The 6015-nt window shown below is 46.0% G+C and overlaps 1 long non-coding RNA gene across 1 annotated transcript in view; it reads right to left on the bottom strand.

The window, feature by feature from the left end:
- The window catches only part of LOC131483213 (uncharacterized), a 35809-nt gene that overhangs the window by 25293 nt on the left and 4501 nt on the right, over window positions 1-6015 (bottom strand). The window lies entirely within an intron of this gene.

The raw sequence follows: 6015 nt of genomic DNA, 5'->3' as shown, positions 1-6015 counted from the left end.
GACCTCCCTACTACCATTTACTCCCAGAGAGTTTTTTTTCTACCAGAAAATATCACAACTAGGGTTAAAAAGAAAATGACTAATTCATTTAAAAGTCAGAGCTAACAAAAAGAGAGGGAGAGATAGAGATCTTCCATCTGTTTGTACACCAGCACTCCTTTAAAAGTGGCCATAATGGTTAGACCCGAGCCAGGAGCTAAGAGCTTCATGCAAGTCTTCCACTTGGGTGGTAGGGGTTTAAGCACTTGACCCATCCCTCTGCTGTCCTTCTCAGCTCACTAACAGGGAGTGGAAAGGAAGCAGCAGACACATAAACCAACACTCACAGGGGGAAGCTGGTGTCACAGACAGCAGCTTCACGCACTATACCACAATGAGGCTATTTACATTGGTACGGTCCACAGTCTCAATCCTCTTTCCCCTGTTTTGCCGTGCTCATTCGTTTATTGCTTAATTTGCTGCAGGTTTATTGCATGGATTGGCTTATGTTTCATTCTTTCACTGCTGTCTTACGTCAAATGAAAGAAAAGAAAACCTAAAGGCATACCCAAAGTGAGTAAAGTCTAACATGAGATCCTGGCACAAGCCAAGGTTGCCGAGCATGGCGTAGCCCTCATGTCCAGTATCTCCCTGGATCCAGGGAAGTCTGGAGAAAACTGCTTTTTGGTAAACATGCAATGCAGAAAGGGGAGGTTATCCTCTGAGTCTTTATAGCCATAACTGGATTTCAGTGCCAATGGGCACCACTTGGAAGGCTCAAAAGGTCTTACTGAAAGTAAATGGAAGGTGCAGCTCCCTGCTTGTAGCCTGGGAAAGCAGTTGAGGATGGTTCAACACCTTGGGACCCTATACCTAGATGGGAGACCCAGAAGAGGCTACGGGCTCCTGGCTTCAGATCAGCTTAGCTCTGCCTGTTGTGGCCACTTAGGGAATGAACCAGTGGACAGAAGATCTTTATCTCTGTAAATCTGCCTTTCCAACAAAGAAAAATAAATCTTAAATAAATACAGATACATAAAGTAAATGCAAAAGATGTTAGACTCACGTTCCCCTACGCACCTGGCAGAAACAAAACTATATGACTTCTGGGGAAACTTATCTTTATCTCAGATCTCAAAGAATCTTCTATGGATAACAGTCAGGAAAAGGTGTGTTCTATGGGTAATATTATGAAGAAAGAGAGCTGCTGAGGGCTGTTGTTGTGGCTCAACAGATTGAGTTGCGGCTGGAGTTTCCTACTTCTGAGCACAGGTTTGAGTCTCAGGTCCTTCTGACCCAGTTTTGTGCTAAGGTGCCTGGGAAAGCAGCAGAGGATGGCCCAAGAGCTAGGGCCCCTGCCACCCACATGGGAGAGCTGGATGGAATCCTGGGCTCCTGGCTTCACCCTGAACCAGTCCCAGCTATTGTGGCCATTTGGAGAGTGACCCAATAGATGGAAGATTCTATCTCTTTCTGTTAGTTTGTCTTTCAAATAAATCAATCTAAAAAAGAAAAAACAGCTGTTCACATTCAGTAATTGCAAAGCACACCAGAAGACACCAAAACTTAGATACAGCAGAAAACCAACAAAATGAAAACTACAAAAATGTGAGAAATGAGCAAATGAGAAAAAAACATGAAATATGTGTACTTGACCTAATTCTTAAAAAGTGGCTCTGGAATATGAAAAAGAGGAAATGTTTTTTTTAATAACAAATGAAAATGTAAAAATTGCAAACTAAGTAGGCATTTAAAATAGGATGGACATAGTTGAACAAACAATGAATGAATTGTAAGACACTTTTGGCCAGAGAGAGAGAAAAAAAAGATGGAAAATGTGAACTAGAAGTTAGAGATTAGGGCCTGGCATGGTAACCTAGTGGCTAAAGTCCTCATCTTATATGCATTGGGATCCCTTATGGGTTCCGGTTCTAATCCCAGCAGCCCTGCTTCCCATTCAGCTCCCTGCTTGTGGCCTGGGAAAGCAGTCAAGGACAGTCCAAAGCCTTGGAACACTGTAACTGTGTGGGAGAGCCAAAAGAAGAACCTGGCTCCTGGCTTTGGATTGGCTCAGCTCCTGCTGTTGCAGTTCTTGGAGAGTGAATCATCGAACACAAGAACTTCTCTATCTCTCCTCCTCTCTCTATATCTGCCTTCCCCATAAAAATAAATAAATCTTTTTAAAAAGAAAAGAGTTGGAGTGGTGATGGACTGAGCTAGGAGTGACCATGGAACCTGCCAACACTCACAGGTGCTGGGGCTGGAAACAGGCTAAGCAGGTCCAGGCTGCAGCACCTGCACATGCATCCTAAAACAGGGTGTGAGGTGGACTGGGCTGAGTGCGCAGGACTGGGATAGACTCCAGCATCCACTGGTGCTCATGAGAACCAGGGTAGGTGCAGGATGGGCTAGGGTAGGTTTTTGCCCCTGCTGAATCAGGTGTGAGCTGCATCTGGGTATGGACCAGGCTTGACTGGGCTGTAACACCCAACAATAATAACTGGAATGGGTTGAAGACTGGTCAGGAAAGGCCATTGTTCCTGCTAGGTCAGGAGGTAGACTAGGCAGGGCTGGCAACCCTTGAATCCACCCATGTGTGCAAGATCTGGCACTGGGAGAGGTTCTGATGGAGGAACCTGGGAAACTCCTATATCAAGACACAGTCCCTGCAGGTGAGCACAAGAATTACAATAGGGAGCAGCCCAGACCAGGCCAGGGAAACGTACCCAGTGACATACATTTGGCGCAAGTTGGGGGCAGACCAGGCAGGGCCAGTTCATATCACCTGCTGGTGAATCCGAACACCAGAATGGAGTGTGGGTCAGGCCAGGTTTGGTTGCAACACATGCCAGTACACATGAGTGCTTGGACTGGGTGCTGGCTAGGCTGGGCTAGGCTGTAGCCCCCACCAACCTGAGCTGGAATTGGCGGGTATTCCGGGCCAGGCCAGGCTATAGTACCCAATGGCAAAAGCTGAGATAAGGCAGGCCATGACAGACCAAGGTGAGACACCCAACCACAACACGCAGGACCTGGAGGGAAGAGGGCAAAGCTGGTAGATGGGGCAGTATGGGGCTCCTCTGTTCTTCTCTTTGTATGTCTTTCTGCCTCTCAAATAAATAAACATTTAAAAACCAACAACAACAAAACAACATCAGACCTACTGAATCAAAACCCCAGGCATATGAAGTTAACATGGAAGATTCCTTTAACTCCTATACTGCTATGTTGCCTCGATACCCATCTTGAACACCAGTTGACCTTTCTCATACCGAAAGTGGGGCCACACTATCTGAGATTTTCCAGCTCTCTACTCTTGGTTCCTCAATGTGGTTGGTCCAGAAATACAAACGAGAGAACCACTTCTTGGTAACCACTTCCTGTTGTGTCAGTGGTCACTGGCTATCTCAGTCTGCTGACTGCAATCCCCTTGTTAGCTGTCCATGGAAGCTGGCATGGCTGCCTCTCACCACAGTGCCACTCAGCTGCCCTTGCACCCACTTGCTCTAAACACCAACTGGAACTCTCCAGGGCAAATGCACCTAAGTCATTCACTGGACCTCCAAAAAAAACCCTTGAGCCTACAGGGGGATGTGGCTCCCTTCACTGATTGGTTGACAACAGCTAATAGCTCCCCGGTCTTCCTAGAAGAGCTATGGCTCTTTTTTTTTTTTTTTTTTTTTTAACCACTGTGGTCTTGTGTTTATCATTTGCCTTCTCTGCCCTGGCTGTTGCAGTCATTTGAGCAATGGAAAATTTCTGTCATTTCACCATTCAAACTAAAAACTGTTACATCTCTTTAACCTATTTATCAGCCTTATCTTTTGTGACTATGAATTTTTGAAGCATTTCGGTCACTTTTTTTTTTCTCACTAGTTTAGATTTTCCCTGTGTCTCTTAATTTCAGGTTTGGCACTTGTAGCTAGAACTTCATGGAAGTGATGTGGTCTTGAGGCCCAACATGATGGCTCAAAGGCTAAATCCTTACTTTGTAAGATCCCAGATGGGCACCGGTTCATATCCCAGCCACTCTAATTCCTATACAGCTCCCTGCCTGTAGCCTAGGAAAGCAGTAGAGGATGACCCAAAGCCTTGCGACCCTCTACCTGCGTGGAAGACTCAAAACAGGCTCCTGCTTTCGGATCGGCTCAGCTCTGGTCATTGTGGCTTTTTGGGGTGTGGAACCAGCAGATGGAAGAGCTCGTTTTTCAGTCTCTCCATTTCTCTGAAGATCTGCCTTTCCAATTAAAAAAAAATTAATAAATAACCAAATGTATTTGTTAAAAAAATGATACAGTCTTGTTCTTAGTTCGTCACACCAGAAGTACTGAATGTTGGTGAACCTGTTTTGATGACTTGGCCAAAGCAGTGACCGCTAGATTTTCCCCTTTTTCAGTGACTGCTTCCCTGCTGAAACTGGTTAATAATTCACGGGAAATAGTTGAGAGCATGTCAACATCATGTTCCTCATCCAGCTTCTCCCTGTCACTTTTATCACACATGATGTTTCTTGTCTAAAGTCCGTGCTACTTTGCTAGTGGCAAACGGTGACAAAAGAAAAAAAAAACGGTAATTTGGGGGTGTCTCTCTCTCCCTCCTCTTTCGATAGACACACTACCTCCCGGCTTCCTTTCCAGAGGTGCTTCCCCTTCCCTCTCCCTTCCCTGCTCACCTGGTCCCTTCGCAAATAATCTTTTTCCATCCGGAAAAAAAAAAAAAAACAATTTGGGCCCAGTGCAATAGCCTGGCGGGTAAAGTCCTCACCTTGCACACGCCAGGATCCCATATTGGGTGCCAGCTCTAATCCCAGCAGCCCCACTTCCCAGCCAGATCCCTGCCTGAGGCCTGGGAAAGCAGTCGAGGACAGCTCAATGCCTTGGGGACCCTGCATTCATGTGGGAGGACTGGAAGAGGCTCCAGATTGGCGCAGCTCTGACTGTTGAGGTCACTTGGGGAATGAATCAACAGACGGCAGATCTTCCTCTCTGTCTCTCCTCCTCTCTGTATATCTGACTTTCTGATAACAATAAATAAATCTTTTTTAATGATTTATTTTTATTTGAAAGGGACATTTTTCAGAAAAAGACAGTCAGAAAGATCTTCCATCTGCTGATCTACTCCCCAGATGGTCACAATGGGCACAGTTGAGTTGATCTGAAGCCAGGAGCCAGGAGCTTCCTCTGGGTTTCCCAAGTCTTTGGGCCATCCTCTACTGCTTTTCCAAGCCATAAGCAGAGAGCTGCATGGGAAGTAGAATAGCCAGAACATGAACCGCTGCCCATATGTGATGTTAATGTTTGCGGGTGAAGGAGTAACTGCTGTGCCACCTTGCCAGCCCTGTAAACGGTGATTCTTGTCCTGTTGTTTATCCTCCCTGTAGTCATTAGTTGGCACCCTACTGGAGCAAAGAGCTTCTGTCATTTGTTTAATTCTATATATATTCCAACAGTCTAATGATTAATTATTATGATTTATTTTGACTCTCAAGTGGCTAGTCAGAAACCTTTTAACCTAAGATCATTGAAAGAATCATCTCCTCCACTTGACTCCCTGTCTTGCACTTCTCAATCCATAATCCCCTTTCAACCAATCAATCCTATTCTCACCCAGGTAACTGACAGCCTCTTGGACAGTAACTCCAACAAACAGCTTTCATTCCTTCTCTTTTTGACATTTTCCTGCATGTTTCACAGCATGGGACACTCTTCGGATGTGTTCCTCTTGGCTCACAGAGTACCAGATCCATTGACACAAGAGCAACATGGAAAATGAGGTCCATTTTGCTAACAGTGGCGGCTGCCAAGGTCAGACTCAGCACAGAAATGCATCCTTGGTGCAGCGAAAAGGACAGCAGCAGCGGTGGTCAGGGCCTCCTCGGGCATGTTCTGAGCACGGGGCTCCACAAGAACACCTGGGATTGTTTCAGCAGACAGAATCTCGGAGAACCTCCCCCACCCCGGCACTCTGAATTAGCTGGATTTATCACCCAGATCCCAGTCTTCCTTGTCCCCCTTCAGAGTTGGATGAACTCTTTGA

Source organism: Ochotona princeps, chromosome 24, assembly GCF_030435755.1.
Source record: "Ochotona princeps isolate mOchPri1 chromosome 24, mOchPri1.hap1, whole genome shotgun sequence".
In the NCBI taxonomy this organism is placed as follows: Eukaryota; Metazoa; Chordata; class Mammalia; order Lagomorpha; family Ochotonidae; genus Ochotona; species Ochotona princeps.
The sequence above is the reverse complement of the archived record's forward strand: the minus strand, read 5'-3'. Positions and strand labels throughout refer to the sequence as shown.